Source organism: Macaca nemestrina, chromosome 3 (assembly GCF_043159975.1).
Source record: "Macaca nemestrina isolate mMacNem1 chromosome 3, mMacNem.hap1, whole genome shotgun sequence".
Lineage (NCBI taxonomy): Eukaryota > Metazoa > Chordata > Mammalia > Primates > Cercopithecidae > Macaca > Macaca nemestrina.
Window position 1 is genome coordinate 86514865 of NC_092127.1, and position 23621 is coordinate 86538485.

Genomic DNA, 23621 nt, shown 5'->3' on the forward strand with positions numbered 1-23621 from the left:
ATTGCTTGCATTACCGCCTGAGCTCCACCTCCTGTCAGATCAGCAGCAGCATTAGATTCTCATAGGAGCACAAACCCTATTGTGAACTGTGCATGCAAGGGATCTAAGTTGTGTGCTCCTTATGAGAATCTAATGCCTGATGATCACTGTCACTGTCTCCTGATGGGTCAGTCTCCCATCACTCCCAGATGGGATTGTCTAGCTGTGGGAAAACAAGCTCAGGACTCCTACTGATTCTGCATTATGGTGAGCTGTATATTTACTTACTTAATTATATATTACAACGTAATAATAATAGAAATAAAGTGCACAATATATGTAATGTGCTTGAGTCATCACAAAATCATCCCCAGGCCCCAGTCTGTAGAAACACTGTCTTCCACGAAACTGGTCCCTGATGCCAAAAAGGTTGGGGACTGCTGCTCTAGCGTGTTCCACAGAAGCAAGCCATGTTTCTGCCGTCGTCCAGCTGGTACAGAAACTCCATAATATTAAAAGTGCAATAAAAAAGACAAAAATAAAAGCCCTTATTATCAAGGCTATAGGTCTCAGATTTAATCAACTCCAGCTAAACATTAATATACTGCAGGCCCTAGCAATCTTCTATTACCTGGAGGCCCTCCCTGATTAAAGGGAGGAGCCACGTGGTCAGATAAAGATAGTATCTAAAATCACATATCATTTGAGATTTACTTCCCTGAGAAATGTCATTATTATTATTCAAATACAAGTTAATTTTATTTAAATTTATTTAGATCAAATTTTAGATATGTGACATGAAAAATGAGAAAATTAAAGAAAAACAAGGCTGAGGGTAAGCATTAATTCCTGGGGGTAATTTTTCTTTTTTCTTTTTCATAAAGTCTATGAAGCAGTCATGGGTGCTTAGGACTGAAGATGAGAATGTCAGCTATCCACCAAAATGTGCTGTCTCCTTTCCCATAGTATTAGTATTGTAGCTGGAAATGTGACTGCTTACCTAGTGCATACCCGACACGTCATGGAGTTAGAGATGGCCATCTGACCAAATGCTCACCAGTGCAATGTCAGAACTCTTGTGCACCATTTCCAGGTCTGGGCTTATGGCCCTTGACATGATTCCTCCATATAAACTCAGACATGGAGAAGACCTGGCTTCTACCAAAAAGATGATGATTAACAGCCTAGGGGATGGCAGATAAATGAGAGGGAAGGAATGAGGATCCCTGAACAATGCCATGAGACAGATCTGCTCTGACCATCCAGGCTGCTCATGCTGGTGGTGATGAGAGAAAGAAATAAACTTTGTTCTTTAACCCAAATGCACTGTCAAGTCTCTTTGTTCAAATAGTTTAGCCCTCACCCTAATGAATATATCACATAACACTCCAATAAGCACAAAGCTCTCCAAAAAAGAATCTGATTTTCAAAGAAATCCTCTCCTGCCGGAGCACTATGTGAGTAAGGAAGAGTGGGAAAGCTGATGAGCATTCTAAGGGGATGCAGAGCAGTGTACAACTTTAACAAAAGGGAAAAGGGCAAAAGGGCAGCTCTGAGTCCTTCAGAAGTTCGTGCAGATTTGCAGGGAAACATTTGACTAAAACAAGAAAGTAATGATTGAAGATATACTGATAGCCACAATTAAACAAATCCCAATTAAGACAAGCAGTTAAAAAAGGGAAAATTAGCCTGATACAGTAAAAAGGGTAAGTCACTTGAAATTCAAGAGTTCTATCATGTTGGCTGTGTGATCTTGGATATTAACTAAACTCACTGTGGCCTTTGTTTTTTCATCTGTAAAAATGACAGATTTTGATGGAATGGACTTTTGAAAAGAATATAACCTTGTGGAGCTTAGAATATGTTAATTAGCAAATAAATGCCTATTCAAATAACATATCCCCTAAGTCTTAATATTTTTTGGTAAACTTGGATTTTCATATATATTTATAAGTATATATCTATATCAAAGAATCATTGGCATAGTTTTCAGTTATATGAAGAATACTAGTAAAAAAATTACACTTAAATACAGTACTGAATACCAGCTAGAACAATCAATGTCAAAATCCCGATCCTTAGAATACCACAGGAGCTCAAACTTCCAAGAAAAACATTAAAACCATCTTTGCCTTTAAGCTTTCTGTCAATCTAGACTGGTCTCCTGAATCTTCATAAACAGTATTAGCCTATGGTCCTCAAAAACAGAGAGATGAGGCCGTTGACTTGTTAATTATACTGATTATATATATTTAAACCTGTGGATGGGTTTTCCAGACTTCTGAATGTATACAGTTAACATAAAGTAGTCCTCACGCTAATTTTTAAAACTCAAACTAAACCTACTTTATTAGAACTGATGTGTGATCACTACTATAGCTAAAACCTTAATGAAAATCTGTCAATTGCAGGCACTAGACAAACTGCCAAATCAAACATGATCTTCCCCTTCATTATCCTCCCCATGATTTATACACCAATTCTTGCCAAAGGATCACAGTTTTAAAAGCCTAACAGCAGCCCAAGGCTCACTTGGGTGACAGTTAAAATCTGAACTTTTAAAACAGCCTTTGCAAGACAGTTAAGTTCACTGTGAAGAGCTGAAGTAATAGTAACGCTACAGTGATGTCAATGTTAATTCACAATTTAAAAATAAAATGTCAAAAGAAACCAAGAATCATTTGGAAAGGATGAATCACTAAGTGATATTTGCATTAATTGTAAAAGCAGGTTTTATTTCTAAAATGTTGAAATACCAACTAAGCCTCTGGAACTAAAGAATTAGAAAAGACCAGGGAAAACCCCTTCTACCTCCCTGTTCCCCCAGCCCTTCCCTTCACTTTCCCTTGCTCAGTTCTTTGCTTTTGAGGAAGGACCTTGAAGCCAAAAGGGCGATAGTAAGTTTCCAGGGGAGAAGATGGGACTAATCTCTGCATCTCTTTTCCCAATAGTGAGGTTTTTAGGAAGATTTTCACACCACGGAAAAAGAAATAGAAAGTGTAGCTAGCCAGCAACAAATAAAATAGCCAGTGAATTGCTTGTGTTTTTCACATGAAAAACATAATGTTACAAGTAGCTTAGTTCTGAACATGTGATGAGTTCTCTAAAATGCCTAATGGGTTATTTTCTGAACCTCTGTGACAATGCCCCCTCTAACACCAAAGTGTACCACGAGCTTCTTGATGAAGGCTGTAGGACAGAGTGGATTAACTTGAAAGCCACAGAATTGAGCCATTAAAGATGGAGTTGGGAGCACGCCTGTCCTTGTAACTGGGGAAACTTTCTAGGATCAGAGATATTCACACTTTTGACTATGACCCACTGTAAGAAAATATATTCTTTCTATTCTACAGGATGTCATTTAAAAAAATAAAACCGTTTCAAACTCATTTAAATGATTTGCAGTTTGAAAAAATAAAATTTTAGGTGCCATCCAGAGAGTACAGTTGGGAATCAGAGAGAAGTGTCTCTACTTTCAATATACTATTCAGCCACAATAGACACCACTTAGGTGGGATTTTAATACCTCATGTTGCATAGCAATGAGGATGAAACTACAAGAAAAGAGGTGGCTTTTCATCATTTCTCTGCTGGCTAATAAACTGATAAAGAATGTGAGGAAGGCTTTTCCACAGAGGAATTTTCTGGAGAAAACAAAATACTTTGCATAAAATGTGAAACACAAATGAGAGTATCTTTTGATTTTGCAATTCTACCTCAGGAATTTGTACTTCAAAATTATCTGAGCAAGTGTGTAAAAAATAAGTACCAGGATATTCACTACAGCAAGTAATTGGAAATAATCTATATGTCCTTTGATAACAGACTATTTAATTATAATTATCCACATTTATAAGTTAAATATTATGCAACTGTTAATAATACAGTATACAGTATAATCTGTATACAGTAACTGGAAACTTTTACTCAGTAAGTTATATGTTTCTATACTGTAATTTTCTAACTGAATTATGTAATTAGAAATATATATTTAAATAGGAAAAAGGAGAAATGTAAACCTCTCCTGAATTTAAGGTTTAACTCTGATATCTTTAACAATTAATGACATACAGTGAATAAAACATGATAAATAAGCCAAAAACTTCTAAGCACTACTGAAATATTCATAAGAAATACAATAGAAAAATTTCAACTTTAAAAAGAGCTGCTGATTGACAACTTTCTGATATTGGCTTAGTGGTGATGAAATAAAAGTTGATGGTGGCTTAGTTACTTTTTTTTCAGAAGAGCTGATTTCTGAAAGTTTTTAAAAAGGAATCAATATTTGTGCACTACAACATTTAGATTTATATAAACTAATTTTCCATGTTTTAAAGCTCCTCCTTCCATTTCCACATCCATGTTTCATTTGGGTGCAATGTGATCAATTAACCTGTAGAATAGCTACCTGATAAACACAAATACATTGTGCTTGGAGCTGGTAAAGATAAGGTCCCTGTTTACAATGGAATGTCAATCCAATAGGGATGGCAGATACATATACAACATTCAGCTAGTGAGTTCATACATAGCTTATTAACACCGAGAATAATACACAGCAAATGTTAGCCATTTTATTAGATGACATAATAAGCAATATGTTTGTGGCAAATTATAGGAGGAGGAAGATAGACAGCAAAAGCTTTAGACATTCTGAGAAGACTCAAGTATTTTGTTTCCCATTTTACATTTATGGGTCTCTAAGGTGGCTAGCTATGTGTCACTGCTAGATAAACTGTTTGCATTTTGCCCCGAGGGGTCATTTGGCAACGTTTGAAGACATTTTTGCCTGTCACAGCTAGATGGGTGGTCCTACTGGCATCTAGTGTATAGAGGCTAGAGATGCTGCTACAAACCCTATACTGCACAGGACAGCCCCTCACAATAAAGCATTACGCAACCCTAAATATCAATAACGCTGAGCATGAGAAACCCTAACGAACATCATCACATCGTGACAGTGCTTTGGTTCACATGGAGAAAGAAGTAAACTTTACTGACTACCTCATGGGTAAAGAACTGTAGCTAGAACTTCACATATTTCTCTTAATTCACCAATCCTGAGAATCAATGTCCCAGATAAGACACCAAAGCTGAAGGAGAGTAAGCCATTTGCTCAGGTTCATACAGTAACGCTGGCTAATCTGACCCCATAGTCTCTGGCTCTTTCAGTTGTTTAGGAGGCAGAAGTGGTTTTCCTCTTTGGCATATAACATTATTTATTTTAATATCGCATCTTTGCTTCAGGTCTCCCAAGTGTTCTGATTAGAGCTAGTCTACCCATAGCACAGCCTGAAAAGCAGAATAGGATTCTGACAATACACAAAATGAGTTCTTCACAAGGCAATCACCTATGAGGATAAAAATACCAAACAATGTTAACTCAAGTGATAGTTCTTTTTTTTAAAAAAATATTTTCTTTGGTCAATCTCAAAAGACAGAAGGAGAATAAAGAGATTCTCCCTGAACAATGTCCATACTCACTGATGGTATGATAAAAGTATATATACAATTACAATATTATACATAATTATATACATATACTTACATATTAAAACTATACATTTTATATATACCTTATATATAACAAATAAGTATTTTATATATTATATATGTATATACTTATATATTAATTATATCAAATGTATATTATAATTTAAAACTACAGTATACTGAAATACTACATGAATGTTTTCCTTCCTTCATTAATTTAGTCATTCACCTAAAAATATTTATGACTACTATGTCAGCACCAAAGTGCGCAAGAGTGATGTAGTTCCTGTACTCACACAGCTTACAGTTGTGGTAGATTGAAAACAATGACCACACATTTTTTTATATGCCACTCAACAAGAGGAAACATTTATTTCTCTGTGCTTTGAGTCTTGGCAGACCTATGGACATACGCTGACCAATAGGAACTGGTAGAAGTGCAAGTTCTAAACCCAGCTTATAAGAGGCCTTGCAAAGATCATTCTCTTTCTTGGAACATTGTTACCATGCGAACAAGCCTGCCCCAGCCACTGGAAAATCAAAGACCATGTGGAGTAGAGAGAGGTAGTCCTAGCTGAGGCTCGGTAGCACCAGTTGGAGTAGCCAAAACAACTTCAGACAAACAGCAGTAGGACACCAGCTGAGTAGCTACAAACAGCACCAGTCGACTAGCCAAAAGACCTCAGAGATTAGCCAAAGCAGGCCAGGCCAGATGACCTAGGCAGCCCACAAAATTGGAAGAAATAATCAGTATTTGTCTTTAATTTTCTTTGTGGTGATTTTTTTATGCCACAAAAGCGAACTAATGCAACAGTTTAGGAAGTAGGAAGGCAAACAGGCAAAAACAATGCAATATAGTAAGTGTCATGGGAAATGGAGTGTATGTGGGGTATGGGTTAATTATCTTGGTAATTCAGTAATCACACTAGAGTTCTAGTCAGAGCCCACTTTGTACTCATTTTTTTACTCTATTGGTTTACTCAATTCCCAACTGAACAAAAGAGGCAAGTATAGTATACAAAACACTGCGGTGTATACAGAAAATTAAAACTGTTAAAACTTTCAGAGTGCAAATATTAATAAATCACCGTTAGCTTTAAGCAGTGATACCTTTATAAAAACAAGTTAATGTTTTAAATCCCTTCACCTGTCTATCTAAAACCAATTTCATCATTCCTGCTGCAGTGAGCCCCATTCTTGACTTTCCAATTTCTGCCAATATATCATTCTCACACATGTCTAGTCAATAACCAATTTCTGCTGATTATTTTCTTCATGTTGTTTCTTGGATCTGCTCCCTTCTTTCCAACATCCTAGGAGAGACCTTTATTGCCTCACCCCTGAATGACAGTAATAGGCTCTGCACTGTTCTCCCTCGCTGCAGGGTTTCTTCCTCTTTAAGTATCTTTCACATCATATTATTATATTACTTATAAGATAAAGTTCAAAGACTTCAAACACTCAGCACATACATTATAATATTAAATCACATTATAAGCATCAACTACTATTATGTCCCAACCAAAACTCCCTATGATAGACAGATTAATCATTCAAAATGTCTTGCTCATTTCCTTCTTGTACATTTGTTCACAGTATGCCCCGCATCCTGAAATGCCATCTTTTCTACCTCCTACCTCAATAGCACCAACTCTTTAAGGCTCTAGTTAAATCCAATCTCTGCCAAGAAATCCTATATTTTTCCTGTAACCTATAGCTCTGTAGTCACATAATAACTATAACACTTATATATACTGGTGATTTAACACTAGACAGCATAGTTTTACTGCAATCTAACTTTATCTATATATTTATAATCTTCTCAAATGGATAGAAGTGTCTAAAAAGTAGAGATGGGAGTTTTGCTTTTTTGTATTGCCAAATTGGAAGACACTTGTTTTGTTTTGTTTTGTTTTCTTTAAAAAATACTGCATTAATTTTAAGAAGCACTGTAATTTCAAGTTTGTCAGAATGTCAAATTCTGGTTTTAGTTGTCACAGATTAACAGTTATCTGAACTTCCCACCTTCCTATACTCAATTGTGAAGCCATACAAAATACCTAAAGATGTAATTGAAGACACTGGATATCATAGGGCTAGTACATTATAAGGTGCTTTAGGTAAATTCTAAATTCGCCCTCACTTTTTGACTGGGGACGCTTTCCAAATCATGACTCAGGGAGAGCCCAAAGAGATAACAGCAATGGGCAGAATATCACAAAGAAAGGCTTTAAACAAAAAGCAAGAGCCTCAGAAATCTACATAGGGGTCAGCTGTGGTCACTGGCCAAATACTAAGCTGTGATACTGTAGGACAAGACCCTGCAAACCTAATAGAAAACAGTTTCTGGACATCTAAGAGCTAAATGGAAATTCCAGACATCATATAGTGCTGAGAGACACTGAAGCTGTAATAATCCAGGGTGAAAGACATCACTGAACACTGTGAGCATTCAGTTGTGATTTCAGAAAGACCACATGATGGGAGTTAGAAACATCTTAAAATAAGGGCTACTCTAAACCTATCTTAGTAAAACCAGGTGATTCACCAGTAAATTCACTGCTTGTTACAACAAAACTCAACACGTTTTAAAGGAAGACAAAAACCCCAAACTCTCCACAATGGAATATCCACAACGTACAATAAAACATAATGAAGCCTGCAAAGAAATAGGAAAATAAGACTGAGAAAAAAAAATGACACAAATGACGAAATTAGCAACCAATGACATTAAAATGGCTAATAGCTTATGGTCAATAATGTAAAGGAAAAGATGAAGATAATGAGCGAACAGATAGGCGATATCAGCAAAGAAACACATACCTTTCTTTAAAAAAAAAGAATGGAAATTTTAGAACTGAAATGAAATTTCACTAGATGGACTTAGCATATTTAACATTATAAAAGAAAATGCCAATAAACTAGAAGAAAGGTCAATTAAAAACTCTCCAAACTGAATCACAGAGAAAAAAGAGGCAGAAAGAAGTGAACACAGCTTCAGTGACCTACAGGACAATATTAAGCAGTCTTACATATTTGTAACATGGAATTCCAGAAAGAGAAAAAAGACAGAAAAGATATTCAAAAAAACACCAGTTGAGAATTTTTCCAATTTTGATTTTTTTAAAACTCAACCCACAGATCCAAGAATCTCAAAGATCTCTATGCTGGATAAAGACAAATAAAACCATGGTTAGGCATATTACAGCCAAACTCTTAAAAACTAATGCTAGAGGAAAAAAAAAATCCCAAAACAACAAAGGACAAGAAAGGACATATTATATATGGGGGAACAATGATAAGCATGATAAGCATGATGTTTCTGATGATCATTAGTCACAGTACAAGCTAGAAGGCAATGTAAAGGCACTTTTACAGTGATAAAAGAAAAAAAGAGATTGGTCCAGAATATTCAGCAAACACACCTTTTAAAAATAAAGGTGAAATTGACATTTTCAAGTAAACAAGAGCTAAGAGTATTCATCACCAGCAGATCTGCTAAAAGACATGCTAAAAAAACTTCTTCATGCTGAAGGGAAATGATAGAAAGTTGGACCTGTATGAAAGAATAAAAAGCATCAATAATGATAAATATGTGAGTAAGCACAATACTTTGATTTCTTCTATCTTAATTTCCTAAACAGACAATTGACTCTTCACAGCAAAACAAGACAATATATTTTGGAGTTTATAATATACAAAGATGTAAAATGTATAACAATAATAGCACAGAAGGATAAACAGAAGTATAATACTGTCAAGTTCTCACATTAATTAATTATAGACTCAAAGATGCAAATGGTAATAAATAAATATGTTTCTAAAGTGGTAAAGTAACCACTTTAGAAAATAACCAATGAAGGAGATAAAATGGAATTTAAAACACTAAACTTGATTTATTCAAAGGATGGCAGAAAAGGAGAAAAAAAAAAAAGAATAAAGAACAGATAGTACAAATAGATAATTAATTACCAAGATGAGAGACTTAAACCCAACGTACCAGTAATAATATTACATGGAACTGGAGTAAACTTATCTAAAAGATAGAGATGATCAGATTGGATTTTTAAAAAGCAAGATTCAAGTATATGCTTTTCATAAGAATTGTACTTTAATATTAAAGACACAGTTTAAATGTATGAAGATGGCACACTGGGCTAGTTATATCATGCAAATGCTAAATACAAGAAAAGCAGGCTATATTCTAAAATATCAGATAAAGTAGACTTCAAGAGAAGAAATATTACTACCGACAAAGAGGAACATTGCATGTAAGAATCAAAGGGCCAACTCATCAAAGAAAAGCAATGATCTTGTTGTGTATGCACCTATTAACAAAGCTTCAAAATATATGAAGCAAAAAGTAGAAGAACTAATGGAAAAAAATGACAAATCCACAATTACAGTTAAGATTTTTAACATTCCTCTCTCAGTAATTGATAAAAGCAAAGCAACAGAACATCAGAAAATGTCTTAGTCTGTCAGTGCTGCTGTAACAGAATAGCTGAGACTGAGTAATTTATAAACAGCCCAAGTTTATTTCTCACAGTTCTGGAGACAGGAAGTCCAAGATGAAGGCACCAGCATTTGGTGTCTGGTGAGGGATGCATCCCCTAGAAGGGAGGAATGCTGTGTCCGCACATGGCAGTGGGCGGAAAGGCAAGAGGAGACAAATTTCCTCCGGCAAGCCCTTTTAAAAGGGCACGTAATCCCATCACTTCTTATAGGCTCTACCTCTTCTACTATCACATTGGTCATCCTGTTTCAACACCTGAATTTGGTGGGGACACATTCATACCACAGTAGGAAAGGTATAGAAAGCTTAGGAACAAAACTGTCAATCAAAAGAACCTAGTGTATGTCTACAACAACCCCACTGAATGATTTTAGAGTCCAAATTATTATTATTATTATTATTATTATTATTATTATTTGAGACGGAGTCTCGCTCTGTCGCCCAGGCTGCAGTGCAGTGGCACCATCTCGGCTCACTGCAAGCTCCGCCTCCTGGGTTCACGCTATTCTCCTGTCTCAGCCTCCCGAGTAGCTGGGACTACAGGCGCCTGCCACAACGCCTGGCTAATGTTTTGTATTTTTTTAGTAGAGACGGGGTTTCACCGTGTTAGCCAGGATGGTCTCGATTTCCTGACCTCGTGATCCGCCCGCCTCGGCCTCCTAAAGTGCTGGGATTACAGGCGTGAGCCACCGCGCCCGGCCCAGAGTCCACATTATTTTTAAGTACACATGGAATATTCACAAAGATAGACCACATCCCTGGCCATAAAATAAGTCTCAATAAATTTCAAAGAATTGAAAGCATGCAGAGTATGTTATCTAAATACAGTAGAATTAAATCAGAAACGAGTAATAGAAAAATATCCAAAAAACAAATCCTGAAAGGTATATAATTAAGCAAAACTGTTAAACTGGGGGAGAAAAAAGTACTTCTTAGAATCAATAGACTATAGAATATACAACCTCACCCCCCTGAAAGAAGCATCTAAATTCTTGCTGTATCATGTTCACTATAATCATGGGGGACAGGGATTTTCTTAGAGAAGTGATTAGAATGCATTCCAACGTGTTCCATAAAAAACAAATTTTTGCCTATGGTTGTCTTCTTAATCATAGCGGACTGAAATTCATAAGATCAAAAGATGTTTTGGGCATTTTAAAATTATATTGTAATTAAGAGTAATTTATATCATACTCTAAGTAAAATTTATTTTTATTAATACTATATTAGGACAAACTCTGCCAAGAATAAACTTGTAGAGCTAGGGAAGTTCTTTAAAGATTATAATAAGTTAGATAAAACCTTAAATGTTATAATTAAAGTCACTCCTGAGATACTGCTGCCTACCATTTCCACATAAAAACTGCTTCAATACCTCTGTTCATGGTGTGAGGTCTTTCATTCAGATGGCATTAAAAAGGGACTTGACATACTGGACTTTGTTCTGACCTTTTGCGTCTACATTTCTAATGCTACAGATTTCTTCTTCCCTAAAAACATAGTATCAGAGGATTTTAATTTTGATATGTGTAGCCTCTGCCTTGAGTACCATTTTGGAATATTCAAATTTTCAGACTGAGGAAGAAGTAGACCTCATGCATTATGAATTAAGAGACTAGTAGTCTTTTGTTCAAACATAGAGAAACTGATCTAGCTCTCTTGAATCTGAATATGACTTATTTTAGATTTTTATTCTATTAATCCTCAAAAATCCATAAAAATATGTCCTTTATGTTTCAAAAGAAAAAGAGTCATTATGTGAACCAGCAATGTTTGGTCCTATGAACAGGGGTACGATCACCCTGGAGGCACAAAGGGTTCCCTTGAAGAAATAATCACGGTGAAGGCCTTCTGATTACATATACACAAATATCATAATTTGCATGCCATCAAAATCAGGCTCCATGAAGCCCTTTCTACACTGACCATTCATACAGATAAACTCTTTTAACATACACATGGCTGGGTGTAGTGGCTCACACCTATAATCCCACCACTTTGGGAGGTCCAGGTGTTTTGGGACAAGCTTTGGCAACATAGGGAGACCCCATCTCTACAAAAATTTTAAAAAGTAAAATAAAATTACAATTTTGCCGGGCGTGGTGGTGCATGCTTGTAGTCCTAGCTACTTGGGTGGCTGAGGTGGAAGGATAGCTTGGGACCAGGAGGTCGAGGTTGCAGTGAGCCATGATTGCACCACTGCACTCCAGCTTGTATGACAGCACAACACCACATCTCAAAACAAACAAACAAACAAAACAAAACAAAACAACATACATACAGATGTCAATGTATAAAATGAGTGGGGAGAAATAGGTGAACTCTACTCTCTTTTCTATGTCTGATAACATCAGATGTGAATACTTCTTTCTCCCATGTCTCTTTGTCAGTGACCCTGGCTACTTGGTATTAAGCAACATATTTACTTTTAAATTCATAATAAGTAAATGAGAATGTAATCAGTTTTATATTTTTTTACTAACAACTTAGGAAAAACAGTATTTTGTTTAGTGAGGAATATCCAGAATGAACTGACCTTAGGGCCCACCTGACACAGCAGAGTTCCCACTGGTGTGAAGCTCATTATTAGCACCTTGGAATAATGAATTCATTCAGTCAATGCTTCACTGTCTATGTGGATATATATGAGTCATAGAATTGACATACACATAATCCAAAAGTTGTTCGTGAAATCTTTTAAATGACAGTGGAGGGAAGGGGTCCTAACTAAGAAAGGACAGATAGGATGCTTTTGCAGTGCTGCCAGTATACTATTTCTTGACCACCAACTAGGTTAAACGTGTTCACCTTGAGATAAATCTCTAAAGTTGCAGCATTAATATTTGTGTACTTTTTTAGCTATGGGATTCTTCAACTTAAAAAAGGCTAATGTAAAAAGAAAGTTTCTTTTTTTATTTTTTATTTTTTTCTTTTTTTGAGACAGAGTCTTGCTCTGTTGCCTAGACTGGACTGCAGTGGCACAATTGCCACTCACTGAGGCCTCAACCTCCCAGGCTCAAGTGATGCTCCTACCTCAGCCTCTTAAAGAGCTGGGACCACAGTCATGTGCTACATTGCCCAGCTAATTTTTAATTTTTTTTGTAGAGACCGGGGTCTTGCTATTTTGTCAATGCTGGTCTCAAACTCCTGGGTTTAGGCAATCTTCCCTTCTCGGCCTACTGAAGTACTGGGATTACAGGTGTGAGTCACTATGCCCAGCAAGAAAATTTTAAAAACTGAAAAGACTACATGATTTAAGCTCCATGAATTTCTGGATTTCTGTCTTGTTTGGCACTGTATGCCTTGTCTTTAGAACTGTGTCTGGCACAAAGAAAGGACTCAACATATATTCAAATGAATCACTATTAAAGAAATAAAACCCTACTTCTGTTAATCAGCTTGATTTAATAATTTCACAATGCATATGTATACCAAAACGTCAACTTGTATACCATAAACATATATAATTTCTGTCAACTGTACTATGCTAAAGCTGGAGGTCAAAAAAAGGAAGGAAAAAATAATAAAAACAACAAAATCATACTATGCGAAGATGGAAGAGTTTCTATAAACAAGCAATGCTTCCACTACCCCACCCCTCATCTCCAATCCTGCTTTTCAAAGGCTGACTTTTTAACACTCTTTTTCTTTTTGGTTTACCCGGTGGTTCTTTTCATATCTCCAAGATATGCTTCTGTCTTTCTTCTTGATGTAGGACGTTGTGTTCCTTCTAGGAAGGAACAGAGGAGGATTCATCTCATACTACCACCACCTCCCCTTCTTCTCCCTCCAAATATAGTTATAATTAGTGAGACCTTGAATCAATCCAGCATTTAAATATTAAACTTTATATTCAATTTTTCCCTCAAGCTTTCCATAAATTTCTTTGGAGAAATATGAATGTAAGAGACTGGTTAATAATGAAAAAATGCAACACCAGAAACATCTGGATTTGAAAAAGAAGCTATACTGAGACTAAAAATTGTAACTCATTATCTAAAAAATGGGCAGTTCCTCATAATATCATATTGATAATCAAGAATTGGCTTGGTACTTACTCACATGCATTTTTCTTAAGTTGACCTATCTCAATATGGCAAGAAAATCTGAAGTCTTCCAATTAATACAATTATATCAAAGAAACACATAATTTTAGAGAGAGATGCTCATTTGGTCGAACCTCTTTTTTTTACAGAACAAAAATAAGACTCAGAGAAGTTAATTAACTTGCTCTGAGCCGCACAGTTAATTGGCAGCACTGTCTCTTGATATCTTGTTCAGTATTTACTTATTCAGCAAACATACTAGGTGCTGTGCAAATAAAAAGTAAGTAAGATGAACTCCTTGCCCTCAAGATGTTTCTTTTCTAGGACCCACAGGAATTCAGAACACAGAATGGGGCCACATAACTCTTTATGGAGAGGAGAGGGAGAAAACAGAAAGGCAAGTGAGAGAAATGGTGATGCTCAAACCAGGCCTAAGGGTTTAGTAGTTAGCAGGATGGCTAGGAAAGAAAAGGCACTTCTCATACAGGGAGGGCATAAGCAAAGGTATTAAAAGTCAGAAACTGTGAGTAGGAAACTGAAGGTTGGTGTGGAGGATTTGAGATTAGGGGATGGTTGCGGAACAGCGGAGGGAGTAAGGGGGTGAGGTATGTGGGTATCAGCATGTGAAGACAACTGGGATTCACTGCAGAGATATGATCCAATTTACACTTTAGAAAGCTGACCATTATGCAAAATGAAGGATGGGTCAGAAGCAGGAGACAATGCAAAAATAAAATCTAGAAATTCAATGAGGAAGGGATGGATTCTGGAGATGAGGAGGCTGACTTGATAGAACTTGGTGACTGACTGAAGAAGAAAGCAGAATGTGTAAGAAGGGCTTCTAGATTTCTGGCATGGGAAATCTACTGAATGGACCCTAACAAGCTAACAACTGCATTCCCTAATGTGCTGGGGATACCAATCTGTGCAGAGGGGTGGGGATCAGGGATGATGAGAAATTTAATACTGGCATATAGATGTGAAGATACTTAAGTGTCTCATCAATAAAATGATTTCTGTGGCTTGCCTTGAATGACTGGACTCCTACAGTTCAACAGATATTTAGTAAACATAGGACAATTACTCCAAAAGTCATCTATTTCAACACAGGATTGAACTGCCTCTCTAAGCAACTTGGACTGACTCCTATTTGGCTATTATAGGAGACTTTCTAAGAGAAATGGGATACTTCCCCGCCCATCATAAAAAGAATTGTAACTGCAGGGTAAAAGATTATGTAATGGTTTAAAATGGGAAATATTTTTAAAGTTTCTAAGGATTGCTTGTTAAATTTGGTTAAATGTCTTAAATGGGAAATCAAGTAAATATATAAAGAGACACCATAAATATATTACGTCAAATTAATGCTATGATATGGTATGAGAGCAAGTAAATGCATTTGACTATTGTTGGACTACCATGCTTTTGATTTTAATTTCCCAGGTACTTATATTTGCTTGATTGCAACTGACTTCTGAAGTGTTTTTTCATAATGTGGTGAAAATGTCCATTCTTATCAGTTTAGTAAAAATGTGATAATCCATTATGAAATGTCTGCTAAAAGGTTCTATCCAAGGGCAACCTCTCTTACTCCTTTCATTATGACCCCACATTAGATGAGATACACAATTTTTCTCATTGTATATCTCAACCATGAGATATATGATTTGTACTTTTATTTATAATTCTCATTCTCTTTCTAGATTATTCTACCTTCACATTCAAGTCGATAACAAAGTTTAAGTCTTAATTTTTATAAAGGACTCTTCCCCCTAAATCTTTATGCTTTCATTATCCTTTGCTTTGACCAATCTTTCAAAAGACTCTTAGGTTTCAAATCACATACACATATACAAATGATACTTGACTTATACACCTTATCATGTATTAGCAGTATAATAAATGAATGCATTAAATGAATAGGGTAGAGAAATGGCTATATTTTTGGTTCACTTTAAGCGATCTCCTCTGAAAATTAGTTCCCCAGGTTTTCTGATTGGTTTGAAATTAGCAGTACGAACACATTAAAATTTTTTTTCCTATTTCCTAGATTATATATTCAGTTTTCAGTTTTGATTTTACATAAATCAATTGCTGATTTAAGTACTTTCCTGACTATGAAACTGAGCAAACAATTAAGTTTAATTTCATTTTAATTCTTAACTTCTTAACATTGCTTTCTACTTCTAATTTCCTCTACATAAATAGTCACCCATACACGCTTCTTCCATCGTCCCACATCATCATCATTTTAATTTTATAAATCATGAAGGTTCTTGTATTATAAGTAGATACTATAAATTGTAAGGTATTCTCCTCTGGCCTCATTACCAAGTCCATATCCCATTTAAAAGAGAAAGACACTGAAGGTTATAAATCAAGTCTTAACAGTCAAACACCAATACATGGTTAAATCCTACAAAATAAGCCTATACTTAAGAACTGGTAAACAAAGGGGTTCTTCAAATATCAATAAAACATGAGTTGGGAATTTGTGTTAAAACATCCAAAAATAGTTATTTTCTCATTCCTAAAATTCTTGTCATGCAAGACATATTTTCTAAGACAATTAAGTAATTTATTTTCACTATTTAAATGAACTGCGGGCTTGGGCTTAGAACCAATAAATAGGTTGATTAGGGAGTCTGTCATCACTTTTATGTTTTCTTTTTTACATACTTGTTATATGGTAGAATTGATGTCTGAGATAAAGAGGGATAGGTGTGCCCTAACACTGAAATATGGTATAGTATTTTCAGTCCAAATGATATGATACATAATAAAAATAATAATTTTTTGAAATAACTGCTGTTTTTAAGAAACAAAATTCATAAAAACAAATTGCTTTTTAAAATGGGACATTGTAGAGGTATGTTCAACTTTATGCAGGTCTTATACTTTCTTTAGTTCAAGTTAGTGAAAAGTAAATCCTAGAAATATTAGTGAGCCTCATTTATCAAACAGGTTCATCTTGGTCAAACTAGGTGGTTCCCTCCTGTAATCCCGGCACTTTGGGAGGCTGAGGTGGGTGGATCACTTGAGGTCAGGAATTTGAGACCAGCCTGGCCAACAGAGCAAAATTCCGTCTCTACCGAAAAAAAAAATTAAAATTAAAATTAAAAAAAAAAAGGTTCATCTCAAAGAAAAATCTAATAGCTTTATTTTCCAATATGAAACGTATGAATTGTCCATACATTTCTACTAGTAGAGTAAGGATTATGACAAAGTTAGAGCCTTGTTTGTTTTGTTTATGCTTCTCTTTGTGCCCAGAAGCTGCAGACTGAACTCATAAGGGAACACAGAAAAATTTATTTTTTTCTGGAGGCCATCTCATGGGGAAGTCACAGGCAGAGTGCTTGGATTATTTTATTATTTTAACAAACACTGCCACTATTAATCTTCAGAGTACTTTTCAATAATGACGGCTTTACAGTGCAATTGTTATATATGTTAACATTTAATTTCTTCCTCAGTTTGTTGGCAACAAAAAATATTATATATACGTATTTGTAACTAATATAATTATATTTAATTTGTAACTAATATAATTATATTTAATATATATTAGTTACAAATACATATTTATACATATGTATCATTATATTTAATGTACATATTAGTTACAAATATGTATATATATAACCTTTTTGGTTGTTGCCATATCTATATATGTAACCAATATATATCAGTATATTTCATATACACATTAGTTACATATATACATGTAACTAACTTTTAAATTAATTTTTAAACTTGAATGTTTGTTGTGAGTGATGTGAGGGGAGATCAGGGTCAGATCCAGAACTAAGTGGCAGCAAAGCAGACTGAACTGAAGTGAGCAGCACTCAATAAAATGGTTATTTTCCCACAGGACTGCCTTAGGGCTCCTGGGGGCACAATGACACTAGGACAGGGAGTATTGGCATTTTGCTCTTTTCTAGTCTAAATGGTATATTTCATTCAAAAAATTGTGCCCACAAAAAATAAATGGCTCAATTCAGAAATTCAAGGCCAACTTTTAAAAAATGCTACAACTGAAAAATAATGAACAAACTCTGCCAGGATGAGGCCCCAGCTTCTACAGTGTTGCAAAAATCATTAAAGTATGAAAGTGGAAAGTACAGTAAACCCTGCAAATTGGCTGCTTGTTCCTGAGGTTTGCCATCTAGTAACTTTTAACATTCACAGATTTATGGGTGATAGGTGTTTAATTTCAAAGGTAACAACAAAATAACATATTTTGTTTTAACGTTTTAGTTGATTAATTTAGATAAGCGTTAACAATTCTTAGGCTACCAAACAGTGCTTGTGGCATTGTTTCTTTTTTGGAGGTATTAGTATTTGACATTTCAGTTTCAATGGAGTGTACAGAAATTCTAATTTCACCAAAAAGTTACATTTTTCAATTTTACAAGCACCTTTTATAATTCCAATTACTTTATTATCTTGCTCTGGTGCCTCTAAAACTTTGAAACTAAAAGGCATTTTTCTTTCTAGTTTATAAATGCCTCTTTCAGAATGAAATGTTCCCCTTTTGGAAGGCGCCAGGTACTTTTTAATAAATTATTTGTTCTAGTAAACTTCAAGTGGTCTTTAGATAAGATTTCCATAATATCTAGGACTCAAGGACTATTTTGGGTTCATTTCTTTCCAGAAGGCAAAGCAAAATAATGTAATTTTTGTTCCTTATAGAAGATGGCTGTCCATTTAAAAAAACAAAATAATTTTGCAACAACTTCATGTCCCTCATTCATTAAACAGTTACTGATTGCTTACTATGTACCAACAAGTACAATGTTAAGCATCAGCTATTTCTCATCAGTATTGATTAGATATTGTTTCTTTTTAGTTGAACTAGAGAATTTGATTCTCTCAGCTTTTCCTTTCTTTTTATTTCATTTTTTAAATAATTTTGGCTAGCTTAAAGAATAAGCCATATAGAATATATAAATTCTTTTTTAAAGCTTAAGCAGTCAAAATTTTTCACAGTTTAAACTAATAGGATCCATAGATGAATTCAAATCTGTTGATATCTACTGAAGGCATGGGTCAAAAGAGAAGCTATTTCTGGATTAATGGTGAAAGATGAATGAAAAATAATAAGGCAATTAGTAATGGATAATTAAACCAAATATATCATTATTCTAATTTCAAAAACAGGCAATAAATTAAAGCAGATGAAATTTGTATTATTGATAATTAAATCTGTATTAGTTACTACAGAAAATATGAGAATAAAAATTGTTTTCTTTTTAAAATGTAAAATGCACTATTTTTATTATTAGTACTCGAAATTAAACAAATATTTTCATCCATAATCTATCTTCTGAGATTTCTATAATCTTTAACAAATTGCATCTTATGTGACTCTTATTTTATACAGAACTGTCAGGCTTTAAATTATCTGAGGTGAAGCAATGCAATTTGCACAACTTATTTTCTAAACTGTTGGCTGATCTTCAAGGCCAGGTCAACAACCTCCGGAAATGTAAAAGACAGTATATTAATTTGCACCCAGGAACAACCTCTAATACAGCAGAGACCAAAAGTATGAAGCAATTTCATCATCATTAAAAGAATGTTAACTACTTTTTTCTCTTTTTTTCTTCTAAAAGTGAGGCACTGGATACTAATTAATGAAATATTACAAAGATAAAAGGCTTGGTTATGTTACCAGAACTATTAACTGTACCAAATTATGTGGTTTCAAATATTAATCTTTTTTGATTAAAAAAAATTCACAGTCAAGGAGCCAAATTGACTTGCAGGACTATGCCAAAATGTTCAAACCTTTCTCCCTGAGGCTGAGTAGCTTCAGTTCTTCCAAACTCTCTGTCTCCAAAGTAGTGACAGAATTCAAAGAGATATCATATGCTCTTGATGGTTTATTGCTCACCTCTAAGAACACTGCAAGTGAGTTCAATATTCATGGGAAGTGCAAGAGTGCAAATGAGAACTAATTCCCAAAAAGCAGAGTAAATTGCTCCAGTATGGTCTACTGGTTACCAAGACGTAGTCATCAATTAACGCTGATTAGACACAAACGTAGATGTAGGAGCAGCATATCTTAACATATCCTCTGGCACTAACTTCTATTTTGCCTTCTCCTTCTCTTCTAATATAACAATCCCACTACTGTAGACAATTCACATTGTAAACAGAAAACCAAGAGACCAACCAAATAAAACAAACTTCCTACTAAAAGTAAAAAAGCTAATGAGAAATTTTGCATAGCCATTCATTCATAGACATCCATTCCTGTTAATGTGATTTCTGATCAATCTGTGGACTAGAAGCGCATAATCTGAGTATTTACTCTATTGGTTATACAACAGTACTGTGCATTTCCAGATACACTTCCTACTGCAGTCAATTCTATGCTCAGAAGAGCACATCTATTAAGACCTGAAGATGAAAAAGATGACATTTTTGAGTACTTCATGAAAAATCCATACAGCAACTCAGACACAATTATTTTATTGTTTGAAAATATCGACTACTTTTCTTACTTCTCCCAAGTTCAAACCAATTGAAGGTTATGAAGTAACCACTTCCCCTCAGAAGCCAGAACTTTCACCTCTTCTGAAGAGAGAAATACCTCTCATAAATTAGGTAAAAATAAGGTCTTGCTGATGGAATGATAGTCCAACATTCATGTAGCTGCCAATTCCCTATCTAGACCTCGTATCTACCACAATGAGCAATCCCTGAAAGTCAAGGTAGTAACTTACTTAATCAATTATCTGCAAGTCTAAAAGTGTAGCTAAAACAACCTACATAAATAATTAGTTTCTCACACTACTTCAATTTGTTTCCAGGAACAGTAACAACAGAAATGTAAGGAATATGATCACTAAATCTAAAATTCTTCCTATTTCAAGATTAATTGTGCTTTAATCAACTCAGTCATCACAGATCTTGTTTAAGAGGTAGAGTAAAAAGGAAGTGCAAAGATCAAAGCAATGCTTACAAAGGGGAAGGACTATTTTTGTATGTATACCCCAGTATTTACTATCTGTGTTTGAAAAACAGGGGCATTTACTCAGCACAAGTGAGTGCCAACGACGAACGTAAGAATGAAATTTCAGAAAAAAAGATAAAAGATTTTCAAATCACCACCAACCCCAAAACGATTATACTATTTTCCTTAAAAAGTGTCAAAGAGTTTAGAAGTGGTTTGCTTTTCACTGCAAGCAGCTTTTCGGTTCCAGTATTAAATGTACATAAAACGTGTGTTCCTTTGTGTTCAAGTTTGTCCAGTAGGTTGCAGACCAGGAAGACATTTTATCTAAACAAGCAGGGGAGGGCATTTAGGAATTGCAGGTGTATCAATATGGATGAATAATCTCAGATTCCAAGTCTCCATTCATCGTATATGTTCTTTTCATTTCAGCAATTCAATTAAATCATGAACGTAAAATTCTACAGGAAATAAATCTTTTCATTTCCTGTCTTCCCAAGTTTATAAACTGAAAAAAGTACACTGCTTCAAATTTAAATACATACATTTAAACACATAATTCCCATAGTGCCTCAAGCAGTAAAAGGATTCATCTCTAGAAAGCACAATATTAAAATCAGAAAAACAACATACTTCAAATTTAAGTTTCCCTTTTAAAGTTTTAACAAACACGAATGCAGTTTAAACTGCTTGACAATATTCAGTTGTGGGATTCTGCTAGAAGAAAATTATTGAACATCTTGACCCTAACCTTTAGTATTTACTAAAGATCACCAGTGTGTAGAATATTTTGATGCCAGAGTTATTAAATGTTCTAGTAATACCATAAGCATTTTTTCAGATTATAAGCTTTATAACAAAATCTTTGAGTTAAATATGGTTATTTCATAAACTGTAATGCTGAAAACCTCTACTTAACAAAGTCCATGAAAATGTCTCAAATCTTGATAATTAAATCCTGTATCATTAAGTCCCATTTCAGTTTCAGGATAGACCAGTAAGTCAGGGCAAACATTCCCTGGTGTCTGTTTTTAAGGACCATAGAAAAACTTACATTTAGGATAGGCTTTGTTTTTACATTGTTTTTGTTTCAGAAGTCATGCATAATACATGGTGGCACTGTCCAAGAATTTTACATAATCAAGTCTAAAAAGTGCTCTAAGTATCCAACTAGGTAATTTATTTTCTCTCTCAAATGCCAGGCCCCAGAGGATCAGAATCAAGTCCTATAGCAGGTGACTATATCGTGTGTGTGTGTGTGTGTGTGTGTGTGTGTGTGTGTGTACGGAGGGGTGGGGGGAGGGAGAGAAAAAGAGACAGAGAGAGGGCCAGGCTTCTTTTAGAAGTAGGAGAGGGATGAATAGACTCTCCTATTCAATTCTGGGGAGCTGGAGAGGGCTTTCCCTGCCAGGAGGACTGACAAGCACTTCTTCTTTCATTTCATGGAACGCCCTTAGGTGAAATCTGGTTCTGCACTGCACCAACCACCTTCCCTCTCTCCTCCGCGCCGCAGCGCACCTCAACCTTCTCACTATCCCCCAGCTGGGGCTGGGGTTGGGGGATTTTAAAAGTTTGTAAGAGTTCCCCTCCGATTCGCGTTCCCACCCCGCGGAGGGACGTGAAGAGAAATGAGCGCCGGGCAGCCACGGCCCTTCGGCCGACTAGCCCCTGCGAGGTCCGGATGTGCCTTACCCCGCTGTCGCCAATCCCATGTGCCTCTCACTACTGTCAACCTCCTCCCACGGTCTAGCCCAGCGGTTAGCGCAGGAATGAGGAAGTCCGAGTGGGGCTGGAGGGGGTGCGGAGAGCTGGATGGCGGGACTCGAGCCACGCGTCCCCTGCCGGGCCCCCACTCGCCCGAGTTTGGCTTACCCTGGTGGCGAGTCCGCGTTCGGCCTCCTGGCGCAGGTCTCTCCCTCCTGGGCGGCGCGGGCCTGCGGGCTGGAGAGGGAAGAGGCGGTGGCCGGCCGGAGCCCGAGCGGGCCCGGGTGCGGGTCGGGGCGAGCGGTAGCGCGGCGGGGCCGGGCCAGGCCAGTCAGCGCCGCGCCATGTCCGCAGCGCGGGCGGAGGGAAGCGCAGGGCGCGCGGTGGCCGGGCGGCGGCGCCGCCTTACTGGCCGGGCGGCTGCGGCCTCGGCGGCGCTGGGCTCCGGGAGCGGGGCCGGCGGCTGCGTGCAGGCCGAGGGCGGCGGCGGCTGGCGGCCCGACCGACGGGAAGGGCAGGGGAAGCTGTCAGCGCGTCGCCGGGCCGCTCCGGTGGCGAAACCTCCTCTTCCTGCCCCGGCTAGCTGGTGCACTTCTCTCTCTTTCTCTCTCGCTCACTCTCTCACTTCCTGGCTGGAAATTCCCACTGACGTCGAGAGAGCATACAGACAGACGGACACACGCGCGCACGCAGCGGGGGCGGGAGGTGGGGTCGCTGCCGGGGGTGGGGGAAGCCCGCACTTTTGGGGGCCGTGCGCCCCCGGCCCGGCCTCGTTGCTCGGTTGGGCTCCCGCCCCTCGGGGCCGCTTCGGGGCGCCGGGCGAGGGGCGCGCGTTAGGCGGCCTGGACGCCGGGATCCCCGGCGTGACTCTGGCTTCCTAGCCGGGCGCTCCCAAATCCCGAGGGCTGGAGCCGGTAGGGAC

At 36.8% G+C, this 23621-nt stretch overlaps 1 protein-coding gene across 2 annotated transcripts in view; it reads right to left on the minus strand.

The window, feature by feature from the left end:
• The window catches only part of LOC105486337 (nuclear factor kappa B subunit 1), a 123121-nt gene extending 100123 nt beyond the window's left edge, over positions 1-22998 (minus strand). For both annotated transcript variants that reach the window (XM_011749189.3, XM_011749190.3), the window contains exon 1: positions 22868-22998. The gene's annotated coding sequence lies outside the window, so the exon portion shown is untranslated. The remainder of the gene's footprint in view (positions 1-22867) is intronic.
• Positions 22999-23621: the final 623 nt, after the last annotated feature.